This window comes from Lutra lutra, chromosome 2 (genome assembly GCF_902655055.1).
Source record: "Lutra lutra chromosome 2, mLutLut1.2, whole genome shotgun sequence".
NCBI lineage: Eukaryota > Metazoa > Chordata > Mammalia > Carnivora > Mustelidae > Lutra > Lutra lutra.
Genome location: NC_062279.1, coordinates 133,895,256 through 133,909,168, shown reverse-complemented (window position 1 = coordinate 133,909,168; position 13,913 = coordinate 133,895,256).

Genomic DNA, 13,913 nt, shown 5'->3' with positions numbered 1-13,913 from the left:
GCTTTCTTTTGATGTCCATTAGCATGGTAAATTCTTTTCCACCCCCTCACTTTAAACCTGGAGGTGTCTTCGGGTTTAAGATGAGTTTCTTGTAGGCAACATATAGATGGGTTTTGTTTTTTTATCCTTTCTGATACCCTGTGTCTTTTGATTGGGGCATTTAGCCCATTAACATTCAGGGTAAGTATTGAGACATATGAATTTAGTGCCATTGTATTGCCTGTAAGGTGACTTTTATTGTATATTGTCTGTGTTTCTTTCTGATCTACTACTTTTAGGTTCTCTCTTTGCTTAGAGGTCCCCTTTCAATATTTCCTGTAGAGCTGGTTTGGTATTTGCAAATTCTTTCAGTTTTTGTTTGTCCTGGAGGCTTTTAATCTCTCCTTCTATTTTCAATGATAGCCTAGCTGGATATAGTATTCTTGGCTGCATGTTTTTCTCATTTAATACTCTGAATATATCATGCCAGCTCTTTCTGGCCTGCCAGGTCTCTGTGGATAAGTCTGCTGCCAATCTAATATTTTTACCCTTGTATGTTACAGACTTCTTTTCCCGGGCTGCTTTCAGGATCTTCTCTTTGTCACTAAGACTTGTCAATTTTACTATTAGGTGACGGGGTGTGGACCTATTCTTATTGATTTTGAGGGTGGTTCTCTGAACCTCCTGGATTTTGATGCTTGTTCCCTTTGCCATATTGGGGAAATTCTCTCCAATAATTCTCTCCAATATACCTTCTGCTCCCCTCTCTGTTTCCTCTTCTTCTGGAATCCCAATTATTCTAATGTTGTTTCATCTTATGGTGTCACTTATCTCTCGAATTCTCCCCTCGTGGTCCAGTAGCTGTTTGTTCCTCTTTTGCTCAGCTTCTTTATTCTCTGTCATTTGGTCTTCTATATCGCTAATTCTTTCTTCTGCCTCATTTATCCTAGCAGTGAGAGCCTCCATTTTTGTTTGCTCCTCATTAACAGCTTTTTTGATTTCAATTTGGTTAGATTTTAGTTCTTTTATTTCCCCAGAAAGGGCTTTTATATCTCCTGAGAGGGTTTCTCTAATATCTTCTTTGCCTTTTTTGAGCCCGGCTAGAACCTTGAGAATCGTCATTCTGAACTCTAGATCAGACATATTACCAATGTCTGTATTGATTAGCTCCCTAGCCTTTGGTACTGCCTCTTGTTCATTTTTTTGTGGTGAATTTTCCGCCTTGTCATTTTGTCCAGATAAGAGTTTATGAAGGAGCAAGTAAAATACTAAAAGGGTGGCAACAACCCCAGGAAAATATGCTTTAGCCAAATCAGAAGAGATCCCAAATCGTGAGGGGGGAGAAAGGGGATAAAAAGAGGTTCAGAAAGAAAAAAAAAAAGAAAACAAAAGAAAAGAAAGATACAATTAAAAAAAGAAAACCAATAAAAAAATATAAAAAGGAAAAATATATATATATATATTAGATAAACTAGTTAAAAAAATGTTAAAAAAGAAAAGGGTAAAGTTAGAAAAATTTAGCAGAAGAAGAAAAATAAATTGAAAAAGAAAAAAAATTAAATTAACTGCAAGGCTAAAGAATCGTGGGGAGAAAGCCATGAGTTCCGTGCTTTGCTTTCTCCTCCTCTGGAATTCCGCTGCTCTCCTTGGTATTGAAACTGCACTCCTTGGTAGGCGAACTTGGTCCTGGCTGGGTTTCTTGCTGATCTTCTGGGGGAGGGGCCTGTTGTAGTGATTCTCAAGTGTCTTTGCCCCAGGCGGAGTTGCACCACCCTTACCAAGGGCCGAGCTGAGTAATCCGCTCGGGTTTGCTTTCGGGAGCTTTTGTTCCCTGAGCGCTTTCTGTAGAGTTCCAGAGGTCGGGAATGAAGATGTCGGCGCCCCGGTCTCCGGCCCGGTGGAACCGAGAGCCCGGGGCCCCACTCCTCAGTGTGCCCTCAGAGGACAGCGCCCAATTACTCCCGTCACCCTGGCCTCCAGCTGCGCTCCGAGCTGACCGAGCCTGCGACCGGTTCAAGGTAACCTGGAGCTTAGAGCTTACTCCCTGGCTCTGTCTCTGTAGCCGGCTTCCCCGTTCTAATACCTGTAAGCTCTGCGACACTCAGACACCCCCAATCCTTCTGTGACCCTGCGGGACCTGAGGCCACGCTGACCCCGCATGTGATTCACCCCGCGTAAGCCTCTGGAGCGATGTCCCTCAGCGGAACAGACTTTTAAAAGTCCTGATTTTGTGCTCCTTTGCTCTGCCGCTTGCCGGGAGCCAGCCCCTCCCCCCGCGGTCTATCTTCCCGTTGCTTTGGATTCACTTCTCCGACAGTCCTACCTTTCAGAGAGTGGTTGATTTTCTGTTTCTAGAGTTGCTGTTCTTCTTCTCTTCGATCTCCCATTGGATTTGTAGGTGTTTGCAATCTTTAGATAAGCTATCTAGCTTATCTCCCGCTACCTGAAGTAGTCTCAGCCTGCTACTTCTCCGCCATCTTGACTCCTCTCCCTGTAATAAGTCTTAAACCTATTTTCTCCTAAACAAAATATGACTTTATACTAAGATTTCTAATTTTTTCAACTGAAACCTTTCTCAAGTTTTAATTAGAAATTTAGACAAAAATCCTGTGGTGTGGCCAATGCCTTTCATTCCATAGTGGAAGATACTTTGCTACAACTAGATGATGATGAAAAATTTTATTATAGAAAAAATTATTTCCAGGAAACTTATGGTTTTCACATTAAAACTCATGGCTCTTGAAGTTAGATTAAACATTGGTTTTAAAGAAGTAATATCTATTATATACAAATTTTGTCATGTGTAGTTAAAGAATGGAACCAATCTCCTTTAAAACTCATTTAGAGGGGCACCTGGGTGGCTCAGTGGGTTAAAGCCTCTGCCTTCAGCTCAGGTCATGATCCCAGGGTCCTGGGATCAAGCCCTGAGTCGGGCTCTCTGCTCCACAGGGAGCCTGCTTCCTCCTCTCTCTCTCTCTCTCTCTCTGCCTGCCTCTCTGCCTACTTGTGATCTCTGTCAGTCAAATAAATAAATAAAATCTTTAAAAAAAAAACTCATTTAGATATCCATATACATTTGAAATTCTATAAACCCTAGAGGGGTATTCACCTTAATCCATGTATGATGACATAATTAAGAACTTTTCTTTAAGGATATTTTTGAAAACTATTTTGAAATCGAGTCAGAGTAATTCTAAGAATGTCTTCAATTCCAAATCTTCAATTTAAAAAATGATTGCCTTTTATAGAAGCAGCCATGAAAATTAAGGGTTGTCAAACAAAATATATTAGAGTCTGAAACTTTTGTAATAATATTTTTGTTTAAAAGCTCTCTCTTAAAGAAATGACACAATGAATTAAAGCAATAATGAAGATTTTTCGTATTTTACTTTGTTATTGCAATGATTCGGTGTATAAATTTCTTAATATGGTATTTTTTTATTTTTTTAAAGATTTTATTTATTTATTTGAGAGAGAAAGAGCATGCACAAGCAGGAGGAATGACAGAGAGAGAGGGAGAAGCAGGGTCCCCGATGAACAAAGAACCTGATGTGGGACTCGATCCCAGTGCCATAAGATCATGACCTGAGTTGAAAACAGACGCTTAACCAACTGAGCCACCCAGATACTCTGAGATGGTATTTTATAAACAAAAATATTACTATTTACCTTGAGAATCTGATTAAATATTTTACTTGGAGATATTAAGAATCATTCATAGGGAAACATTGGTAGTCTGATGGGTAGAGATGCTCTAAATCTTGATGAACACTGCCTGTGGTTTCAAAAAAAGAAAAAAAAGAAATATCTCAATTTATGGATGTGAAGTTCATTTATTACTTAAAAATATAAAAATCTTATTAATTAGGAAAATCAAGGGTGTGAAGACTGGAATAGTTAACTTGGTCAAAGTACGTAAATAGCTCTACCTCAGGGAAGATAATATAAGATACCCAGTTGCACTAACTTTCAGAATATTAATTGCTTATAAATGTTCATGAATTTATGTGTCACATTAATGGACTTGTTTGAACATGCACAAATTATTCATTATTCCACCGCCAGTAATTATGCTGCCGATTTTTCATTCTATACTTCTGCACATTATGTAAACTAACCAATTTGAGGTCTTGTCATTGATTTAGAATTCTGCATTTAAATATAAGAAAAGTAGTCACTATAATAATTGTAATTCACCATTACTTTATTTTCAAAGCAAGGAAGAATGCAAGATGTATTAGAGAGTTTTATGCAATCAGTGAGAAGTATGAATCTATTTCAATTTTTCCCCGTATGTATAAAAATTGTTTAAAATTTATGTTTTGCCCATCAAACAACATTTACATGGTTATTATGTCTTAAAGGACAGATTTTGAAAGAGATATCATGTTAATTTAAATATATATGAAAACATAATTCATTGGACTACTAATTAAGATATTCATTATTACATTGTTTGTTTCCATATATACCAAAAATTGTTTCAAAACTATCCTCATTTAAAAACCCCATATATATTATTAAATACTTAAATAAAAAAAGATTTTAGGGAAGGATAAAATAAACATTAATACTTATGCTTTTTTATTGTCAGTCATATGTAATAAATTGATATAAGCTAAACAATATGAATGATTAGTCCTATCTATGACATGATTTTAATACATGCACTGTTCATAATGTATAAACTATCTGAAAGGTGTTTTTGGAGGGGATTAGTACTATTTATACACCTTTTCAAAGACAAGTTTTTGGAAATCTGAACTTCAAACATTTTAGTAATCCTAGAACTGAGGAAATAAAAGATCAGTCTGACCACATTTGTTCAGAAGAATCCTGCTGAATATAATAATACTATTCTGTATCATCAAATTATAGTCCATGCTCAGAAAGGTTTCATTCTGCATGCCTTGAAATAGTGTGGTCAGCTTCCATGTTGCTAAGGGATTTCTTTGCTTAGTCTCTTAATTTTTTCTATCTAGCCTCCTAAGGCACAAGTCTTTTACCTTCTAGCTGATTCCACCGTAAGCAGTATTCAAGTAAAACCAATGTATGTCAACAAGAAAACCAGAACAAATGCAGGTATCTGTATTTTAATTAAAACAAAACAAAACAAAAACAAAAAAAACAATGTCAACAGGCCGTAACGTTTTATTTCTGAACCAATTACACGCAGGACAGTTATTTTGTTTGTGTCAAAATAGTTTAGGTCCATTTTTTAATGTTATTTCATTGCCCCCTCCCCATACTGTTTCAAAAGAGCTAAAGGAATAGAAGCTACTTAGAGAATTGTGTTTTAAAAATAAGATGTCAGGTAGAATATGTAACATTTAGCAATGAGTATTTATATCTTCCGAACTACAATAAAAACTTCTCGAGGGCAAAGAATTTCTCTCTCTTGCTATGCACAGTATTTCTAGCACAATGTATGCAAGCAATAACCATTTCTGATTAAGTAATTAATTAATTCCTTTATGTTGATATATGCATCTGATATTTTACATGAGAGTTTGACATAAACTCTTGTCAGTCTTAGATTTTTTTTAGCAAGTACGGTCTGAATGTTTATGTTCCACCAAAATTCATGTTGAAATCCTAATATCTGATGTGATGGTATTAGGAGGTAGGGCCTTTGCAAGGTGTTCGGGTTATGGTGGTGTTGCTCCTATGAATGGGTTTAGTACCTCTAAAAGAGAGATCTCTAGCCCCTTTCACCATGGGAGGACCAGCAAGGAGGTATCTGCTATGAATCAGAAATAGATCTCTCACCATAACGTGACCATATTGGTACCTTTATCTTGGACTTCTCAACCTTCAGAATTGTGAGAAATAAATTTTTGTTGTTTTTAAGCTAGCTAGTCTGTGGTATTTTGTTATAGCAGTCCAAACAGACTAAGATAGGAAGTATTTTCCATTTATAAGTCTAGATCCCCACTACTGAACATAAAATATTATTGAATTTCCATTATTTATTTGGGATTTAAATATGAACACCTCAAAATATTCTTTATGACACAGTTTGCTTGCTCAGAAATCTAAAGCAATAAACTATAAAATGAAGGTATTGTAAAAATAATAGTCCCTGTGTAAAGTCTTGGATTATGATACTAATTTCTATAATTCTTCTTGCAATGTTACACTCCTTTTTTGCTTACTATTTTTGCTTGGACATAAAAGGAGCAGAAACTGAGGGGGGTTTTTCCCACTTAATTCATCATTCAACAATTATCCAGGAGACTTAGGTAGGGATTCTCTCAGTTATCACTCATTATTATTCATATACAATTCTGAAATGGGAAAGCTGTCAAGGATGGATCTGAATTCTCCCTGTATCCACTGTAGACAGAAAAGTGTGATCTTGTATCTCCTCCTCTTAGATCATGTTATAATACTGGGTCATAGAACATAGCCACCATACTGGAAGGAAGTCCAAGCAACCCTATGGAGAGACTCATGGAAAAGGATGGAGGCCCAATGGTGATTGCCCATTCTGAGTTTCTTAGTTGACAGGCACTAACTGTTCAACAGGCTTGTTAGTGACTAATCTTGGAAGTGGTCATTCCAGCCCCAGTAGAGTTACATTATCTATCATATGAATGTGGCATGAGACAGACAAGACATACTGCTGGGTCTTGCCCAAACTGAAGAATTGTGAATGAACGTAATGCTTATTATTGTTGTAAGCCACCTCTATAATCTATAATTCACTACCATGACTGCTAGATTGTGGTGACATGTTAATCACTAGAGATTAGTATCAATTCAGGGCCAGTATCTAGTAATCCCAATAAAGGTTCACATTTCATTTTCTCTAATGCAGTCACCTTTTAAACAGCTACAAGTACTTTGGAGGAAGCTTGGGGGAGAGTCTAAGTATACACAAGTGGCTACATTACAAAAGAGATTAAGGTTTTCCTTTAATTGAGGGGTTCCAGGAATGTAGAGATTGTATTCAGGGAATGTAAGTAGTTTTGCATCTGGAATAAGAAGCTATGTCTCTCCTGTAGCAACTTATATTAAGTATCTGGTCATCAAGCCTAGAATTTATTCATCAATATATGCCAAGAAATTTCTTAATAAGTTGTCCATCTATCCAAATACTTTATTTACTAAATACTTGATTTGATTTGCTGTGGTAGTGGTTCCATATAATCCCTGAATGTTAAGTACCAATAACAACCTCTCTAATATTTGAATCCCACTAAGCCCATTCAGAAAAGAGCACTTATTTCCATGGCAACATCGTCTGCCATGATCTCCCTATGAAGGCACAGAAGTTTCCATGGATGCTCAACCCCATGTACATCAATACCCCATGAAGGAATTGTCCAGCTGTAACTCTCAAAGTAATGATTAAGGGACAACTGAGCATTTTGAACATTCTGCCCAGCCATCTCCTTAAATCTTTGAACTCTTTCTTTAAATTATCTCAAGAAAGTCTTAACATTTCAATCTCATAGACTGCCATCACATATCTAGTCCAAGTCTTATAGCCTAACTGGCAGAATATTAATGCCACTCCAAGATGCTTAAGCCAATATACTAAAATTAATCCTAGATGAGGAAATTCATCTTGCATTTGTTTTTGTGCTGAATAACAAAGTATCAAATACCTGGTGGCTTAGGAAATACGCATTTGCTATTTCAAATTTTTGAAGAGTCATCTGCCTCTCAGATTTTCACAGCCTATTGCTGGAAGTTCTCTTTCTTTCTAAAGACAGGGGCAGCCCCTGGCATGGAGTCCTGTACATTCCCCATATTTCATAACACAGTGGTTTGTCTCTTTAAAGCCAACAAAGAGAATCTTTTGTGCTCTAGTATCTTAACATAAATTTTCACATAATGCAACCTAATCAAAGATGATCTCCCATCACCTTTGTCATATTCTTATTATTTAGACACAAGTAACAGCTGCCCCCACATTTCAAAGGGAGGGGGTTTTGTGAGGGTGAATCACTGGGGACCACCCTAGGGTGGCTACCATAAGATACATCAACTAAAGGTTTTCTTCTTAACTAGAGTGTAAGCCCAACGAAGAAAGAAAAGTAGCTTGTTGAAGAAATAAATGAATTCAGCAAAATACTAAAAGTTTTAGGTATTGTAATATGTGTGTGTGTGTGTGTGTGTGTTTCATAGCTATTTGAACCTTAAAAATTGTATGCACAATTTTGGAACCCAAGGTGTCAAATTTTCTGCGGAATAATCTTACAGGGTTCTGTTTCTTATTTTTATCAATATATATTTATAATATATAAAACATAAGAACAAAAACAAAACTCTGATTCGATGAGCAGTTGCTGGCTTTTATCAAATTTTCTCTGGTATGCATTCCAACAGTGCATTTCTCTCTGGCTCCTGACATATACTTTATTTCAATCTTAAAACATCACATATTTTAGCAGGAGTTTAAAATAGTTATCTTCCAGTCAGGATGCAGGCGGTGATGGATGCAAGTTGGTTCCCTGGGGACCTTGTTAGAGAAAATCACTCATATGTTCAGTGAGCATTTGAACAAATGGACCTGCTGTTCTACCTAATGCTAGTGTAATTCCTTGATATATGGTCACTGTGTGTGACAATTGATGCTGTCACTTAGTTCATAAGCATAACATTTCTAAACTGAAGTCATAAAAGCTGCATATGAATGCTTCTCTAAGGACTTATCATAAATGAGACAAGTAAATGAAAAATTCTGGTCTAGGCAGTCATTCAGTTAAAAATAAATGCATGTCCTTAGTTGAGGAAATTAAGACAATATCCCATTTCTTTATATATATATTTTTATATTAGGGCATTGTGGAAAGCCCTGGTTGAGCATGCTTCCTGGTTGGATTCCATTTTTCAAGAAATAGGTGTTTGTTTCATGAGAGGGCCTTGCTGCCACAGATGGGACTGTCTAATCATTGGAGAGCATATATCTATGTATGATTTGTGTAAAGCTGCCAGAAATAACTTTAATCTGGGCTTTGCAACTTAAAATAAAGCATTTAGGGTGGTTGTCACAAACAAAATGATACTGAAAATTCCAGGAGACATCTTTGAGGATTAAGCCTAGTGGATGCTTAAGTGTTTAATACAAAAGCTGAAAATAAATACCAGCATATATTTATATACAGTTTTTCCCTATATATATGTATATATACACATTTATACACCTTTATATACATATACAGATACATGCACACACACATACACACACATATATATCATCACACAGTTTCTCTAATGGCATTCTTTTTTTTTAATATTTTATTTATTCATTTGACAGACAGAGATCACAAGTAGGCAGAGAAGCAGGCAGAGAGAGGAGGAAGCAGACTCCTTGCTGAGCAGAGAGCCCAATGTGGGGCTCGATCCCAGGACCCTGGGATCATGACCTGAGCCGAAGGCAGAGGCTTTAACCCACTGAGCCACCCAGGTGCCCCTCTAATGGCATTCTTTAAGAGGATCAAATTACAAGTAATCTGATTCCAAAAGGGGAAGGTTTTCTAAAATGTGTTTCAAAGCTGTTATATAGCTATTTAATACTATATTCAGTATTCAATAAGGAATTAGAGAATAACCTAATTTTATCTACATTAATAAAAGAAATAGCAACTGAATAACCCCAAAATTTAATTAATCCCAAAACAAGCTATGTTTTGGCATTAAAACTTGATTTATTCACTTAGTTTAAATAAGCATTTCTTAATTCGAGAAATTAAATACATTACCATTGATTGATCAATTTTTTTTTTCCTTTCCAATAAGCATACTATATTTTTTCTTTTAGTGGGTTTCCTCTTGTTTTGAAAATTTTCTCTCCTAAATATGAGATAATTAAATGTATTCATCCAATAAATTTCAGTAAACTATAATATTAACAAATAAGTGCACATGTAATAAAATTTTATATGTAAAATATAAAATATTCATAAAACAATTATATAAATATGACTAATCTCTTTAAGAGGATATTAAATACACAATTTCAAACCTGATTTTTTTGAATTCCCAATTTAATAAAAATAAACATGATTATTGAAGAATAACATTAAATCAATACCATTTGAATATTTCAGATATATATTTAATATTTTGTGAGATTTAATAGTTTTCTATTATACTCAAAGATGTATAAGTTCCTAAGTGGATTGAAACATTGTAGGAAAGAGAAAAGAAGAATCCTAGATGATATCACTGAAAATCAAAGAAAGAGAAAAACTATGCTCTGTCCTCCCTGTCCTCTCTTTTAGAACAGCAGCTTACAGTTTGATAGACCACTTTAGCTTGGAGAAGCAAAATTGGCAATGTGATCCAGTAAAGGATGGGAAATAGCACCTTATGTCTCAATAGATCAATTCCAATTAAAATCAAAAACAAAAACAAAAACAAAAAAACAGCGAAAGGAATTTCCCAGTTGTTCTCTGGTCACTGAGATTTAAGTATCACTGAGATTTAAGAATCACTGAACCCACCATGGTGTTTCTGCAGTAAGGACATGGTGATCACACAGCATAGGTCATGAGACATACAGTGTAGAGCAGGGATTAAATGGAGGATGTGACTGAAATGGAGAGAGGGGTACTAGTGATTCTGTTCACTTCAGGTGAGTACTCCTTTGGGTCATATCAGATTGAAGAGACCAACAGGGTTTGACAGCACTAAAACGACTGAACATGAAGTACACTAGACCTTCAGTACTCAGACCTTCAGTAACAGAGTCAGTGAGGAAAGAAGTTGCTGCTCAACAACTAAGGGAAATGAGTGAGACTCTGTTGGAAGATATTAGGTAATATAAGTAAAAATAAATAACTACACATTAGTATCCACATAACCATAGGTGATCCAAGTGCACTACAGAAATTTATCCTTTTTACTATTGAATTAGTTTTTATATTTTATTCACTGTCATCATTTACCATTTACTCATGTTCTTCCAGTAAATAGTAATTGTTTAATTGAAAAATACACTCCATATATAATTTACACCTATGGATGAAACATTGAATTCACAGCTCGTATCTACCTGAATGAAAAAGAATTATGTAGCAGGTTTATATCACTAACAGATATAAAATAATGTTAGGCAGTTCTATTCTAAGAAAACCATTTATAGTACGTCCAAAAATTATCGTAAATTTGGTAAGCATACAGATATACAAAGTACCAGCTTCTTTCAATTTAAATCACTCACATGCGCGCTCGTGCAAGAATTCTCCAAATAAATTAAACTGCATATGCAGATATTTAAATCAATTTTTATAAATGTCATGGAATATAACTGGTGATTAAGTTATTTATCCCTTCCTTTATATAAATTATGAAGACACAGTTTATAATTTTGGGACATAATTCTCTATGCATCTCTCTCATCCTGAATATCTTGTGATAAGTTGTACTGACAATAAAAATTGTCAGTAGACTATTTTTTCAGTGATATTTGTATAACAAACATCCTTGCCAGATAGATAGAGTGTGTCTGTATAGAAGAGAGGACAGGTTTGTGTGCCATATAATAAAGGTAATATCTCTCTTTGAGACAAAAATTAGGAATGTGTGGCTGTGATCCATTATGAAAAATTGTTGTTTTCTACGCTTGAAGTTCCTCATCTGGGACATAAAAACACTTCTTGTATAGTATCCTTCTAGGTTGGCCTGTATCACCCCTATGAGAACCCCACATGGGGAACCAGGGCAAACATGAAGCTCATGCAACCTATAGTGCCATAAATAATAAAGTTCTTGGTGTGACTCAGTATTCTCCTATCTTTAGCCTACATCTGTGAAATGTGGCAAGATAACTTAGAAGCATGCAAGCAAGGTAGAATCCCAGACCCTTCACAGTTCTTGATAGGCAAAGTGAATTGAAATAATTAAAGATCCAATTATTAGGGTAGATGACCAACTTAAGAAAATCAAAGAATCCCCTGATAAAAAAGTATGAAGGAAAATGTAAAAACACCAACAAATACCACAAACTGGTGAATGTTTTAGAATTCCCCACAGTAGAAATTCTATCCTGAGAAGTAGAAACATTGGAGGAAAATATAAAATAAAGAAATATTAGAAAAACCTTTTAAGAATTGAAAAATAAACATGTTTTTAAAGAGACTTAAAGAATGTCAATGAAGATTATTTAAAATAATTAGAGATAACAAAACTAAGTGTGCCTGGGTGGTTTAGGTGATTGTGTTTCAGACTCTCCGCTTCAGCTCAGTTCCTGATTTCAGTGTGTGGGGTGGAAACCTGCAACTCGTTCTGTTCTGCACTCAGTGGGGAGTCTGCTTAAGAGTCTTTCCCCTTCCTTTTCCCTCCTCCTCTGCTTCTCCCCACTAGCCCCTGCCACTCATTCTCTCTTAAATAAATAAATAAATAAAATATTTTAAAAATAACAAAACCAATAAATAACTAATTTAAAGGAAACAACATGGGAGACACTTTCTACCACATATCAATACTTATTGTAATCAAAGACAGTGATTTTCTTGTCTAACATTTATCTCATGCACTAAAGTAAAATAATTACCTTAGGCTTTTGCTTTAGCTTTTGCTTACAATTGCTGAGTCTAGTCTTTATAGAAACTTTACATCTTTGTTTCAGGCATTGTCTTTATCTAAATAAGTCATTACTCTCAATTTGAATTTGCTTTTAAGATGAAGAAGAAGGCATGAAAAGAGAAAACAAAAAAATGTAATTATTTCAAGACTGCCATTGTAACATGGGATGGATAGATAAGTATCTCTTTAAATGCCATCTAGCTTCTGCAGAACTTCTGTGACAGTTTAATAGTCTTGCTTTTAACTTCTGCAGTGTAGTAGTAACTACTCTCTCCCAATCTGTGCTGTTTAATTTGTTTTCTACATTCTTGCAAAAATAGAAGGCATATATCCATTTATAGAGCATATGAAAGAAAATGCACATTATTGTAAGAAGAAAAAAGTAAGCCATTTTCTAGAAACAAATATATATTATGCTAAATTTCTATCCATTATTTCTTGAATTTTTACTTCATTGCAATGGTAAATGTATGATGTAGATTGACATTATTTTATATAAGTAAAAATAAGGATTATCCACCTCATTTAAAGCAAGTTGTTAATATCATTTTAATTACTATATAATATTTTAATAAGGCATCCCATAATTTGTTTAATGATTGTTAATGCTTGAAATTTATGCTTTCAATACTATATATAATGCTCCAATCCATCCCAATATAATGTTATATCTTTTAAAAATGTTATTAAGAATGCAACAAATAGGATAATTACCTTTTCAAATGATAAAAAGCTGTTAGGGACTTCTGACATAATTGATAAATTATTTCCTAATTTACAATATACTAAATATTTTATAGGCATCCTTGTTTAAGTGTATAATCTCTACTATTGAATATTCTATTTTTAAAGATTTTATGTATTCATTTGAGAGAGAGAATGAGAGAGAGAGGTCAATGGGAGAAGCAGACTCCCCCCTCCAGCAGGGATCCTGATGTGGAACTTGATCCCGGACTCCAGGATTATGACTGGACTGGACTCCAGGATTATGACCCTAGCTGAAGGCAGTTGCCTAACCAATCGAGTCATCCAGGTGCCTTGAGTATTTTATTATAAAAATAATTTAAGTATATAAATAAAAATTCATGTCCTTATTTTAAATTTTATCTCTCTGATTATCATTGAGCTTGCTGTATTATACATATGTGTTGACAATGTTTATATTATTTTGTACATTTCTCGGTTTACGGTAGTGATTTACAGTTTGATTTTGGAGTCAGATAGATAAAGGTTTTATGCAGCTACTTACTAAATATGTCACCTTAATGACTTACTTAACTTTCGTAAAACTCATCTCTAAAATGGGGACATAAAGAAAGGTGGTTTAAATATTGAAGTTATATATTCTTTTGAAAAGATTATTTCATACAATGAATATATATCACAGTCTAGAG